Source organism: Benincasa hispida, chromosome 1, assembly GCF_009727055.1.
Source record: "Benincasa hispida cultivar B227 chromosome 1, ASM972705v1, whole genome shotgun sequence".
Taxonomy (NCBI): Eukaryota; Viridiplantae; Streptophyta; class Magnoliopsida; order Cucurbitales; family Cucurbitaceae; genus Benincasa; species Benincasa hispida.
Window position 1 is genome coordinate 77,412,458 of NC_052349.1, and position 16,047 is coordinate 77,428,504.

A 16,047-nucleotide genomic window follows, 5' to 3' on the forward strand; every position below is an offset into this window, starting at 1 on the left:
ATTAAAAAAAATTAAATTTCATAAACCAAAATTAGTAGTTTTGAGCAATTAAGTTAAAGTTTTAAGAACAAAAGTGTATTTAAAAAAAAATCCAAAATTATGATGACCTCACTGCTGACCTATAATAAATCTAGAGAAAAGAAGAATCTTGTGGCAGATGGAAAGCAAACGAGACGTGACACCATATTTGATTATTTATTAAATTAATATGGATTTATGTTTAGATATATGTAGACTAGATACGTCACTTTGGTCAATACATATGTATCAATATAATATATATACCCGGTAAAACTTACAAGTAAACCAAATATAGAGATGGCAACTAGGGTTGTTGTTTCCATTATTATATAATTTCAAGATCACAATGGATCTATGATAAGATCATTTATTTACAACGGAATGGTATACAAAATCAACAAATCTCACTGAATTAAAAAATATATATAGGATTATTTATGGCTACACAAACCATTGACGATAGTTCTAGATCTGAGCCAAGGTGAACTATTGTAGGGGATTTATTGAAATCCTTGAATTCAGAATATGGTAAAGTGACTCCTGGGTGGGGAACTACACCTTTAATGGGTGTCGCGATGGGTCTATTTGCGATATTCCTATGTATTATTTTGGAGATTTATAATTCTTCCATTTTACTGGATGGAATTTCAAGCAATTAGATTCGATTCACAAGAACCCCTAAATAACTTTTCAATAAAAAGGAAAGTCTAAAGTATGTAGGTTTCCACTTTTTAGCCCACTCTTTTTTGGTAGTTCGATCGTGGAAATTATTTTTTTCTGTATTTTCGGAATATGAGTGTGTGACTTGTTAGAATTGATCCTATGGATACAACAGAGAAGAAGTCGATCATCTTGATCCAGATGATTTTATCTCGTTGGATATTCAGTCTAGGCTAATATCTGGAGCACAGAATATATGAAATAAATTCCAAAATATTAGAACAAATATTAGAACTATGATTCATACTTATCAGACCTCATGGCCGGACTACGAAAAAAAAATTTATTCTTTCGTTTATACTTATTTTGGTTAAAGGATAAACGTTTCTTTGTCTTTTTTTCATTATATTCAGTCATTGAATAAGCATTGAATAAGTGATAATCCAAGGGTTCTTACTCAGTGAATTTTTGAACTTTTCTTGTAAGGTTTTTTTATTGAATCATCGTGGTTCTAGTCTGAATCTAAGGTTTTAATTGATTCATAGGGTCTTAACAAGAGAATTCCTATCAATAATAAAGAAAACAAGAGTAAAGTCGCATTACATACAAATCAAAGGAAAAAATAGGTAAATAGAAGATTCAAGAGGCCCCTAATGATCAATATAAATACGAATGAGCCGACTTGATATTTGGGCATTATAACTACAAAGAAGACTTTTCGGATTTTGATTCTTTCGTATCTTCATAGAAAAAATTGAATCATAGCATTAAGAAGTTTGAAACTTTTTAGTACACATATCGTTACGAGCGGTATTTGGGTGTTTCTGTTTGAGTCGTACGAGATGAAATTCTCATATACGGTTCTCAAAGGGGGGGTCCCCTTGGTTTACCTATCTCAATAAAGTGTATGATTGGTTCGAAGAACGTCTTGAAATTCAGGCGATTGCAGATGATATAACTAGCAAATACGTTCCTCCTCATGTCAACATATTTTATTGTCTAGGAGGAATTACGCTTACTTGTTTTTTAGTACAAGTAGCTACGGGGTTTGCTATGACTTTTTACTACCGTCCGACCGTTACTGAGGCTTTTGCTTCTGTTCAATATATAATGACGGAAGCTAACTTTGGTTGGTTAATCCGATCAGTTCATAGATGGTCGGCAAGTATGATGGTCTTAATGATGATCTTGCACGTATTTCGCATGTATCTTACTAGTAGATTTAAAAAACCTCGTGAATTGACTTGGGTTACAGGTGTGGTTCTAGTTGTATTGACCGCATCCTTTGGTGTAACTGGTTATTCCTTACCTCGGGACCAAATTGGTTATTGGGCAGTCAAAATTGTAACAGGTGTACCGGAAGCTATTCCAGTAATAGGGTCGCCTTTGGTAGAGTTATTACGCGGAAGTGCTAGTGTGGGACAATCTACCTTGACTCGTTTTTATAGTTTACACACTTTTGTATTACCTCTTCTTACTGCCGTATTTATGTTAATGCACTTCCCAATGATACGTAAGCAAGGCATTTCTGGTCCTTTATAGAGAATAGAAATCATAGATTTGTAATTAGTTATTTATGATTACTCGGGGGAGGAAGAAGAGTATTTCATTGCTGCAAATATGGATTATTGAAAAATAAGACATGTATTTGGATATTTCCCTTCAAAACCAACCAAAAGTTTTGACACCATTAGAAAAAGAAGGTTTTCAAAAACTTGTTTTGATTTAGAATTGATCGGAACTCAAATCTTTATTTTACAAAGATAAAAATATAATTGAAAATTGGAAGAAATAAGTATACATTTTAAAAATGAAAAAATTTAACAAGCAAATACTTTACCAAAGGGCCTAAATAGTTTTATTAACAGAGAATTGTACCTTTAATCTACAAAAAGACTGAATTTCTGATCAATACCACCCAAAAGTCACGTAACAAAAGAATAAGATACAATGGGTTTCAGACTATATTAGCAAACAAAATGATAATAAGAAAAAGTAATCTACTTGTAAAGATGCATGTAACAAAACGAAGAACACAAACTATAATCTGGTTGAATTAAGTAATCAGTATCTTTACTAACATTTTCAAAAACACAGTATCACCATCAATTTTGAATACTTCACCAAGAAATATGATAATATAGAACTCTTCAAAACTCACAACTACATGAGGAGTTTCCTTTTATTTAATGAGATTTCGACAAATGATTTCATCCTTTCACCATTGCTCAAATTCTATACTCGATTTAGAAGGAAAAAAAATAAAGATAATTTAATACTATTCTTAGAAAATGTTGAGTTTTCTATAAAAATTTTAAAACTCAGGAACTAATAATGTATACTAAAATTAAACATCTCAATCTTTTATATAGTGTATTTTAATCCTACATATTCTCTTCAAATTTCATCCATAAAAAATATCTTGGTAAGGATCGTCATATATAATTGTTTCAATTTAAAATCCATATTACATTAAGTCTGGAAATCCAATTTGAAATACATACTTTTTTTTATTATTCGATTTTGCGGCTTTGAAAATCCCATCAAGTACGACTTCCTACGCGTGTGTATAATTTCTTCAATATATTTAACAAAAAAAAAAAAAAAGGACTACTTAAAATTGAGCATAAAACTAATTTTTTTTTAAGAAAAGTCTAATTGAAATTTAAATTTAAATCAACTTAGAAAGTTTATGTGGTAAAATTATAAATTGTTATCTAATCAAGGTATAAATCAATACAATCAAAAAGTTTAAATTAATTAATTAATTAATCATAATTTTTAATTGATACACACTCTCAAAATTAGAAGTATAGTACATGAACGTTTTTTCCCTTAAATTTAGTGTTTAAAAATGATAAAATGTTTCTTTACACAAATAGCAAGACTAAAGGTGCAATTCTTTTGCAAGTGTATTAGAAGTTACTTTATATATTTATCTATGCACAAAATATCAATTCATCTCGACGAGCTCTCCTCAAACAATAAAATAGAATGATGTCAGCAGTGACTTGTACTACTACTAGTCTATATATATACTATATTCAAATATCGACCATAGACTTAATTCCCCTTGTTGTATGTTTCGATGGAAATAGTGACTACACCCAAAATTCTAAGACTTTCATGTTGACTCCACCAAGCAAGCCACATGTTCAGATCCGGGCATTCCCAATTCGATTTTGTGGTGACGAAAGGTATAACTTGTACAAATCTTTTCCATTTTTTTCCAATTCGCATCCCGATCCATTTGTTCGCGCTATTTTACTTAGAATCGGCAGACATTTCTAGAACACCTCAACAGAGGACAAACATAGTCAATTCGTGAAGAGCACACTTAATGTGTAAACCTCTTTAGATATGAATCTATTTGATTCAGAGCGGAGGAAGAACTATGCATCATATCTCAATTTTAATTCAAAGACATGGTTTTAGATTCACACTCCATGTTCTAAGAAATATTTACTATCCGACAAAGCAGAAAAACGGAGTCTTGTCTAAAGAAATGCCTTAAAAGGGCAGAATGTTATAGAACCTTTCTACACGAAGATAGTGCTTTTTTCAAACTCTCTCAAAATGAGAAATCTAAACTTCCAAATCACTATATGCCTATTAGGTTCCTTGACTTATCTGACAAGGGTACAAAAGGTATCTTAGACATTTTCTATTTTTAGATTACTTTTTCATACTACTGCCGATATCTAAGTAATGCCAAAAATTTGTATCCTCATTTTTTATGATATTAATATGCATTGGATTCGAGTGATACTATCAAAGCGAATTCTTTAGAGAAAAAAATCTACTCCACAATAGGAAGTACTGATAAATTGAGATTTTTGGTGTAAGTATGTTTCATAATCTATACTTTAGTCCGAAAGAAGTGTGATTTCATACGGAAACAAATGAGCTCACCATCGATATCGACACAATCGAAGATCGCCAAAGTGTTCGGGAGTTCTTTATATTCATCCTGTTTCCTTCTTCTTGTGTGCTATAATATCTCGTTCGTACCATCTTCTCATTTGTTCTTGAGCCTAATATGTAACAGAAGAGGGTTCGAAAAAAGGTCAAATCTTTGATGATATCCAATCAATACAATGATTGAGTTGTGCTGAAACACTTTCTGATGATATCCCACATCTGAACTGAAATTCTTTCTGGTTAAAGACTCTTCTTTTCTAGTTGACTAGCCCCTGGAACACATTCAGGAGATTTCTCTAGATAAAAGCTATGAGGTTTGCTCTGTGGCAACATGCTTTGGGGTGGCGGTCCCGCTTATATGGAGTCAAATCAATAGTTCGAAAGAAGCAACGACTTACATATTATCAATCTCATCGACTTATCATAACGTATCATAGCCTAAATCCCATCCAATCGAAATCGCTTTTTTGAAAATACGAGAACATATAAGTCCATACAAGTAGAAGAGATATATTATTTGATAAGAAAAAAGAAAAAAATGTGAACGGTGATATCGGCGAGATTGGAGATTATATAAAATAGAACCTGGGTCCTCTGAACAATGATCGATTGAATGATAAAGAAAGAGAATTCTGGTTCAGGTTCTCCACCTTAACGAAACACGACAAAAGGATTGTATCCACCTTCTAATGAGTTGATTCATTAGTAATCACATTATCAAAGAATACTCTGGTTATCAATGATTGACATCGGTGTAATTTACTTACGATAACTTAGTTGATCAGTTCATAAAAATATCCTAATGAATTATGAGTCAATACATCGCTGTTAGCAGAAACGGACATTCTTGCTAATTATCAGACAATGACATCTATCTTCACCAAACCTATGCGACAAAACTCCTATCTTCCTTTCATTATCAGATATTTCTTTAAACAGTTCCTTGGTATAACAAAGCCTAACGGTATATTTCTTATTGATGTATAGTGACTGAGTGATATGATAGAAGTGGCGAGATATTCATGATGGATAAGTGGCGATATTGATATTAGTCACGACACGTGACCTTGATCGGAGCTAGAGCTCTAACAGTATGATTGCCTTAGACTTATGGATATGTACGGTAATATAGGACGTTTTATGATCCATCCTTCAATTACGAATTAACAAATAGAACTGTCTACCTTGCAACAATATGGAGTTCCAAACATTCATCGATACTGGAAATTGATATGAAGTCAGAATTACTATCCTTTGGTCTACTTATCATTAGAACTACTTCTAGGATTGAGCTGAAAAGATGTCAATCTAACAATATTATTCTTTGTTTTTATGTGGCTATGACCCTATATTAGATCAAATAAGCCGTACACGCTTTAAAGCATCCGAATGAATAAATACAGTGCGAATTATAATAACTAGAAGACTTCATTTATTCCATCGACAAACAAAAGTCACAGTTTTCAACTCCAATTTCACATATACACAGGTAATGTAACTTCAGAAAGAAATGTTCTATTACTAATACGATATACTCGTTCCATAAACCATGGTCCAATGCATACAAGACTTGTAGCACTTACCAAATGAGCCCTATCGATTATATTAAACAATCTCACAAAAAGAACCCCAAAAAAAAAATCCCCAATTCTATTGTTATTATAAATAGACATAGAGAAACCCCATCCCTAATTTATTAATAATTAAGATCTCATGCATCACTCACATAACCAACTTGGGATTTTGCGATATCAGGTAAATCGGTTCATCCATACATGTGGATCCTTTCTATACAGATCAGGAATGGCTTGTTTCACCACTAAATGTATCTCTAGTAATTGCTCCATAGATCCTATATTATATATATGAAGAATAAATTATATCTTTAATATATGTACAAATGGTATATTTAGAAGAATTAACGAATAACATTAAAGATCTTATATATACCGAATTAGCAGCCCTTAGGTCTCTAGAGAAAAAATGGGAACATATATTATATTATTATATTAAAATTTCATAGCCTAATTAAGGAGGGGGCGTTTGTTGGGATCCTCTACGGACAAAAAAAAGAATTGCAGTCGAGTTTATAATGATCGAGGAGTGGACATTAGCTTCTCGGCTCGAAACCCAGGATATCCCTTAATAATGGATACAAAATGGATCTTGTTCTATTCAGTTGATCCAGTAAAGATTCTCTATTGAACAATACGAATCCGAAGTTTAAGAAGGGGAAGGAACAGGAGTCCTCGACCCGCAATCAGAATAGAATGGAGGATTTATCAATCAAATAAGTTTGGCTCTAAACGAATATGCGCCCTTGGGGCTTTCTATTTTGATTGTAGTCGAAAGCCAATGAATTGGATCTTCCCCTAATTGTGCTAGTCATTCGGGTGCAAGTATAGATCATATTTTATGATGAATGAGTGATGAGGCTTCAAGAGAAGAGTTCGATAAGTATTCTTTGGCAGAGTGGAACTAGTCAGTACCAAGAATCACTGAGATAGATCTTTCAAAGAACAGGCTTTTTCCGAATACGACCAATTGCATTGAGATACTGCCAGATCCTCTTTTTCCTATTCAAAGATCAGACTTTTGTCTCTGTAATTTCTTCACATCGAGAATTCTTGCAAGATGAAGAGATTCAAAAGGGCTGGCCTACCTTCCCCAAAACAGATTATCTCCATCAGTTATAATATATAAAAAGATGTTTAATCAAGAATTATCTTTTTCAGTCAAAGAAAAGCACATTCGGATTGTGTTCTGATTTCATCTCTCCAATGAATGGCTTAGAACCAATAGTTCAATTAATCTAACTGGCTATATATTTCCATTCTAATACTTGTGCGTATCCTGAAGATTTTAATTCAGGTATTGTAATCAAAATCTGTTACTAATGTAACAGGAAAACATTATTTGGATTAAATGAACATAACTATCATTGTTGAGAAATTAATATGGTGAGACTTTCCCAGTGAAATCAGAGATTTGGATTCATGTAACAAGAGAAGATTGTCCCATTCCTTAGTCCGGATAAATAATGATGGCATGAAAAATAGGAAATTAAGTCGGAAAACATAAATTGATTGGGTAGTAGAGTCGTGAAACACCAGTTTCTTTCCATATTGGCACTTTAGCTCCAATGGAACAATTATCTACGTGCTGAGCAAACATGGAAGAATTGAAACTTAAGATCAAAACATTATGTATGGATGGTATGAAACTGTCTAAACAAGACATGTTGAACAGCGAACCAACCAGAGTTACTACTCACTACATCAAAAAAATTCCAGTAATGAAAGATGTAAACTCCATTGGAAAATAAAAAATACGCATCGCAGGATGCCAATGGTGTTGCTATCCTGTTATGGATTACAATAACGAATCATTGGTTTAAACTATGAATAACTAAAGTTTAAAATAGAATAGACCACTCTCCTTCGTAACTTAAGGTCGACGTATCTTCTCAATTGAAAAGAATCCCCTATTGATAATGACATTCCAGTTCCAACGAGCCTAACAGAGGCGGTTTGTTCCTATTTCAGATATTCACGACCTCTCTTATTGAATTCACTCCGACCCGATAGACCCCATATATTTGGAAACGTATCATGCTATGGGTAAGTCGCCACATCCCTAAAACGGAACTAGTAATGTAACTTTATCTGCTGGTTACGGGTAAGCATTTTTTAACCCCAAGGTTTCTATTTATATCAATCTACCCATTGGTTTAATTCAGTTGAGCATATACTTCGGGGTGGGTGCAAGGGCGGATGAATTTTCAAAGCGGACTCCCATTCATAGATAGAAGAAGATCGCCAAGATTTCGTGATCGGTTGCCGAACTTATTCCTTCCAATTCAAATGGGTATTCTCCAACATTATGCGCTTGAAGAGACTCGAAAACTCACTTCTTTAGCACGAAGATTTTGAAGTCTCTCGTGTCTACCATTTTCACCACCAAGGCATCTTGAAAGTTGAAAGTCATATCCATTGAAATATGATAATTACTAATGTGATGTAAGAAATATATACAAAGTGGAGTGTTAGAGTATTTATATTGCTCGGTCATGTCATATAGGTCCGAGTCGGGACACCCAATGTGCTTCGATTTGAATTATCCGGCAGGATTCTTAGCTAATTATATCAAAAGAATGGACAAATCAAATCCTATTTCTCGATTCAATAGAAGCCAAAGGATGAATAGGGTCCCAAAAACCAGAGATATGTAAAAACAGGTCCGATATGCCTATTCTACACCTAAATGGAAATATAAGGATGTAGGGATCCATATGTAAAACATGTTATCTATTTAAATACGCTCGATAACCTCTTCTCATAATTAAAATGTATATAAACCTAGCCATAAAATTCGGTCTGGCTCGTAATGCGAATGAACTTATAATCATGGAATCGACTCGTCATCAAGTTAGAGATTATAGTTATAACCACTAGCCCATTCCCATTTTGGGCGGAACAATCTACTAATTCTTTGATTTCCAGTTAGTAAGAGAGAATCTTGAACTAAGAAATAGATTCCTAGAAGCTAAACAAAAAACGGGTCTCCTGAGCAATTTCCAATAATCGGTTCATGTGATATTCCTGTATAGTAGATTCTTATCAACACATACAATCAATACTCCATTCGATGGAATTGTTTGATCTTGAAGGAGAAATCTTCTATAATATCCGTGACGTAGGGGTTATTTCTTGTTTCGTCCAGTCATTAATAACTTGAATTATTTTTAGATAATAGTAGATGAAACAATGCTCGTAAGGAGTCTTATTGAAACCAAGAAATCATAGGCCTGCTGTCCATCCCCACCAAGAATAAATGAAGTTTCCGGAAAAAAAACACCTGCTAGTGGAGGAAGACCTCCATAAGAATAAGAGACATAGGGCTAAGAGAGAGCCAAAAAGAGGATCTTGTTGTTATTAATACCTGCATAATCTCGAAAATGTTATCAGTCCGGTACGTAGACAAATGATACAAATGCGAGCAAAAGTTCTAGATTTCATGGCGATATAGAACAACATTAAGTTATCATGCTTGCATATCCACTATTGAAGTCTCCAACAATTATTCAATAATACAATATCCGATTTGAACGATGCGAATAACCGCAGCATCAACGTTTCATGCTGTTTGGTAAATAGCAATGAGATCCCCAATATCGTGCCCTAAGAAAAACTAGGATTTCCAGAAGAAGATACCATTTATTTGATGAGAAATAAAAAGGAATATTGAAAATTCGTAAGTGGCTGAAGCTGAAGTAGCTACTTTCGTAAGTAACAGAAAGAAAACCAGCACGATCTGGCGTGGGAGAGTCAAGAGTCGAAAAGAGGATTCCTCACTTCTTCCTCATTCAAAACCGTGCATGAGGAACTTTCATCTCACACGGCTCCGCTAAGCTAAGTGATAAAAGAAAGAAGAATCACTTCCTTTATTTTTTTGATTGACCTTCCTCGCGTATGTTTATAAGACCAAGATCCATTCGATTTCTAAAAAGGAATTACTAATCCTTACTTTTCGAGGAACTTCTCTCATCAGTGTTGTGAATGACTGATTTTTCTGCATCTTTTTTGACCTTATTTCCGTAGGAGCAAGTCAAAGATGGGAAATAAAACCCTCTGATTTGATTCGTGTCTCACTAGCCATGTGATGATCATCTTAAGGCGTATCCCTTTTGTTGACGGATGCCTCCATTAACACTCGTAGTTTTCTGAAGTGAGAACCAACTATTACATCTATCATCGAGAATTCAAGCTATTGTATACGTCATAGTCCGATCCTTTTGTAGGAACTCCCCGTAATAACGAACTTGCAAAATTGAATCTGTTTATCATAAAAAGCATTCGTTGTTCCCTGACTCTGCTTCACCTTAATTGTTTATTGTGAACAAGTAAAAAGTTATGTCTGGTCTGAGTGGGCGACTAGTAATTTCTCTCTGCATGTCCATGAAGTTTTGAAAATCCAACTCTCAAGAGATAGATAGAGAAAGATATGGAATTTATCGAACGAACCGCACTCCTTCGTATAGTAGGATCATTGATGAAAGGGGCTGGGGAAAGCTTGAACCACATTCCTACAATGATGAATATAGGCGCAAGATTGAAACTTCCTGGGGAGGTTTTATACATTTGTGCTATTGAGAAGACCATTTTACTATTTCTTGAACACTCGATCTCTCCCCCTGATGGAACCATATAGCCAAGAGAACTATAAACCAGAATAGAAGACTTGGCCGCGACCATGAGTAATTTTTATAGTAGCCTCATTAAGACCGTACATCTTTCTTGGTATATCCAGATAATAGGTAGGAGCATAACTGAAACATTATGGACTACAAATATAGTTATTAACTATTAGTGCACCGCATAAAAATCATTCATCCTAGAGTAGCTGTTAATACGTAATAACAAAACTGGTTATAGCCATTTTTTGTAGCATTAATGTATCTACAAATAGGGAAACATAGAGTTGAATGCCTTGCGTATTCGTCCATCGGTCAAATCTAGAACAAATCGAAGCGGGACGAAGGCAAATGACACGAAATGCACGAGCGCGGGAAGAAAAATATGGGTACGTATATTTCCAGACAAACCCTTACACTAGACCCACAGAAACACGTATGGGTTCAGGGAAAGGATCCCCCGAATATTGGTAGCTGTTGTTAAACCAGGTAGAATACTTTATGAAATTAGTGGAGTAGCCGAAATATAGCCAGAAAAGCTATTTCAATAGCGGCATCCAAAATGCCTATACGAACCCAATTCATTACTTCGGGATAGAAATGTAGAATCAAAGGAAAGCGTCTTTGTTTGAGATGAAAAAAAAAAAATTGCAGATTTCTTTTTTTTTGGAAAAAAAATATTTTTTTTTTTTTTTTTACTTCCTTTGCATTGAAAAGAAAAATTCCAAAATAATATGATTCAACCTCAAACCCTTTTGAATGTAGCAGATAACAGCGAGACCCGAGAATTGATGTGTATTCGAATCATAGGGCTAGTAATCGACGATATGCTCATATTGGTGACGTTATTGTTGCTGTAATCAAGAAAGCCGTCCCAAATACACCTCTAGAAAGATCAGAAGTGATCAAGAGCTTGTAATTGTACGTACTTGTAAAGAACTCAAACGAGAAAACGGTATGATAATACGATATGATGACAATGCTGCGGTTGTTATTGATCAAGAAGGAAATCCAAAAGGAACTCGAATTTTTGGTGCGATTGCCGCGGAATTGAGACAGTTAAATTTCACTAAAATAATTTCATTAGCACCAAAGTATTATAAAGATGAGACCGTGAGATATAGTTATAGTATTTGAATGAAATTAATTAGTAGATTGTGTATCACGTATATACCTTTTTAAATTCATAACTATTAATAAAAAGACTGTTGATTAGATCAAAATTTAAAGTAACCGATAATTTGCGTTTTCATGGGTAAGGACATTATTGCTAACATAATAACCTCTATTCGCAATGCTGACATGAATAGAAAAGGAATGGTTCGAATACCATCTACTAACATCACCGAAAACATTGTTAAAATACTTTAACGAGAAGGTTTTATTGAAAACGTAAGGAAACATCGGGAAAGCAACAAGGATTTTTGGGTTTTAACCCTACGACATAGAAGAAATAGGAAAGGACCTATAAAAACGATTTTAAATTTAAAACGGATCAGTCGACTTGGTCTCCGAATATATTCTAACTATCAACAAATTCCTAGAATTTTAGGGGGAATGGGCATTTAATTCTTTCTACTTCTCGGGGTATAATGACAGACCGAGAAGCTCGACTACAGGGAATCGGCGGCGAAATTTTGTGTTTATATATGGTAATCTTTATGATATTCGAATTATAGACAGAACTTCCTATTTGTCAAAAAAAAGAGAAGAGGTAGGTTTCTAATACACTCCCCCTTCATTAATTGATACTTTGAAAGGTGTTTCATCTGAATGAAAGAACAAAAAAGGATTTCTGAATCTACTTACCAATGGTATGTTTTGGGTTTGTTTAGATAATGAAGATCCAATTCAGGTTACTTTCAGGAGATTCGACATAGTTTTATCCATATTATGGTCATAAGAAGTCAAAATTTCAGTAAGTTGTTACGATTCAACAGAGCAGAACCAAAGGGCGTATATTTTAGAGACTACGAAACAAAGATTAGATGATTAGGTGAAGAGTCTTTTCATTTTCACTGCAATTTCTTTTTTTGTAGGATACAATTCGAAATAGAAAATTTCAAGAACTTATTCTTCCAATAATTAGATTCGGAATTAAGATAAGGAATGACAAATATGAAAATAAGGGCCTCCATTCGGAAAATTTGTGAAAAATGTCGCCTGATCCGTAGGGGAGACAAATTATGGTAATTGTTCCATACCGAGATATAACAAAGACAAGGATAATCTTTATAAAAAGGACCCCTAAAGGCCACCCACATATACAATAAAAATCAAATTAAAGGATCCGTTTTGACATGAAATGGATATATCCATATATCTCTGACTTAGATTTATGAGATGATAAAATATGGCAAAACCCATACAGAATCGGTTCACGTAGAAATGGACGTATTAGCTCACGTAAAAGTACGCGTAGAATACCAAAGGGCGTTATTCATGTTCAAGCAAGTTTCAACAATACAATGTGGACTTTACAGATGTACGGGTCGGTAATTTCTTGGTCCTCGCCGGTACGTTGGATTCAAAGGTAAAGAAGAGGGACACATTTGCGCTCAAACTGCAGCAGGAAATGCTATTCGGGCAGTAGTGGATCAAGGTATCAACGAGCCGAAGTTATGATAAAGGGCCTGGTCTCGGAAGAGATGCACATTAAGAGCTATTCGTAGAAGCGGTATACTATTAAGTTTCATACGGATGTAACCCCTATGCCACATAATGGCTGTAGGCCCTAAAAAACGACGTGTGTAAAAATAAACATTGAAGAGAAATTTCAAGAGAAATAAATAATTCAATGATTTGATCAAAAAAATATTACTATGGTTCGAGAGAAAATAAGAGTATGACTCGGACACTAAAGTGGAAGTGTGTTGAATCAAGAGCAGACAGTAAGCTCTTTATTATGGACCTTTATTCTGTCTCCACTTATGAAGGGGCAAGCAGATACTATAGGCATTGCGAATGCGAAAAGCTTTGCTTGGAGAAATAGAGGGAACACGTGTGCAAAATCTGAAAAAATCCACATGATATCTCTACCATATCGGTATTCAAGAATCAGTACATGAAATTTTAATGAATTTGAAAGAAATTGTATTGAGAAGTAATCTGTATGGAACTCGTGATGCTCTATTTGTGTCAAGGGTCCTGGATGCGTAACTGCTCAAGACATCATCTTACCACCTTCGGTGGAAATCGTTGATAATCACAAACATATAGCTAACCTAACGGAGCCAATTAATCTGTGTATTGAATTAAAGATCGAGAGGAATCGCGGATATCGTATACAAACCAAATAATTTTCAAGACGCAAGTTATCCTATAGATGCTTATTCATGCCTGTTCGAAATGCGAATCATGTATTCATTCTTAGTAAATGGAATGAAAAACAAGAGATACTTTTTCTCGAAATATGGACCAATGGAAGTTTAACTCCTAAAGAAGCACTTCATGAAGCCTCTCGGATTTGATTGATTTTTATTTATTCCTTTTTTACATGCGGAGAAAGAAAAGAAAACTTCCATTTAAAAAACAATAAACAGAAAGTTACTTTACCCCTTTTTACTTTTCATGAGAAATTGGCTAAACTAAGGAAAAAGAAAAAAGAAATAGCATTAAAATATATTTTTTATTGACCAATCAGAATTCCTCCTAGGATCTATAATTGCCTCAAAAGGTCCAATATACATAATTATTTGACCTTTTGAATAATAGTCAGACGAACTTATGAAAATAAAACATTTTCCGATAGAAGACGTAAAACATATATTAGACATTCTCAAAATGGAAAAGAATTTTGCATAAATTGGAAATCTATGGATTTTTTGTAGAAAAACTTTTATAAAAAAAAGGAATCCGTATACTCACAAAATAAATAAAAAATTTCATAAAATAAATATGTGTATCTAGGGTATTTCACTTTGAAGCAACTATTCTAATACACACGTCGTGATATTTTAGTGATATTTTATTTATTTCACAATTGAATCAATTAAAAAAAGACCTAAAGTTAGGGATTTATCAATCGTAATGTTGCTCCAATACCCAACCAAAGGGCTATTGGGTACCAATCAAAAAGACGGTTGTCGCTACTGGACGAGAAATGGATTTTGGAATTTATTGACATTCTCAAAAACGGTACAGTTAATAATCCCGCGGTACGAAAACCATTAAAGAACACCCAATAACTTATTTGGCACTGTACGAAGTATTTGAATACGGAGAAGAAATACCATTCCGGCAATATTTCCAAAGGAGTTGCAAAAGGATCTGCGGGTTCACCAATCATTGATGGTTCTAGAACCTAAGCCCACGTTACATGCAATAGTACCTAGAATTACTACTGAAAAAAATATATAAAAGATCATTGGCATGGCGTTTCTCGTAATAATTATGACCCATCCCCTTACCAATTTAGCTCTTAATACAGGATCATTCAAATCTGTTTTTTTTTTTTGTTATTAGGATAGGTGAATATTATGGATCCATCCCCCAAGGAACGGACATGATAATTTTTCATCATCGGCTCGAGCACAAATCAAACGAACCAACTGGATCCAGATAAAAAATCGATATCTTATCCATATCCAAGCTATATGAAAATAAATGATTGATTCAATGTAAGAAAAAATTGAGAAGATTCTGTTTTGAAGAGTACAATTATCCATTCAGGAATTCAGTTCTTACAGATAAATGCTCAATACCCAAGTAGGCTTACAAAGTTGATAATGTTCAAGTGCTTTCTGGGTCGTCTCAGACCTTGGATGGGCTTTAGCCCCCAAAAATATTGATACTTTTAACATCCAAAGGATTTACTTGTTACTAATATAGTCTAGCCTATGTCTTCTTTAGATCCTGTTTTCACTCCGATAGTATCATAAATCGAGTCAATGCAGAGGAAATGAATGCATTTTCATACTATTAAGTAAGTGAAATAGATAAACATAATCTGTATTATGCCATATATATCACCTATTCTACTGGATCTTACGGAGCCTGGTCAGTCAGACATGGTCAAGTCTGATCATAGAAAAGATTCTCTTCAAGCGAACCAGCCTACCCTCTGTATGGAGCTTTCGGGTGGTTGGAATAAAGACACATTTGGTTGTGAATCCCAATGTGGCAGATAAAAACACATATATCTACACGGCCCAATCAATAGTTCAAGTCACACATCTCCAATAATCATTTTCTCTTCGAAGAATTCCCTTAAACTATTATTGAAAAATAACGAATCAAATTTCGTGGAGTTT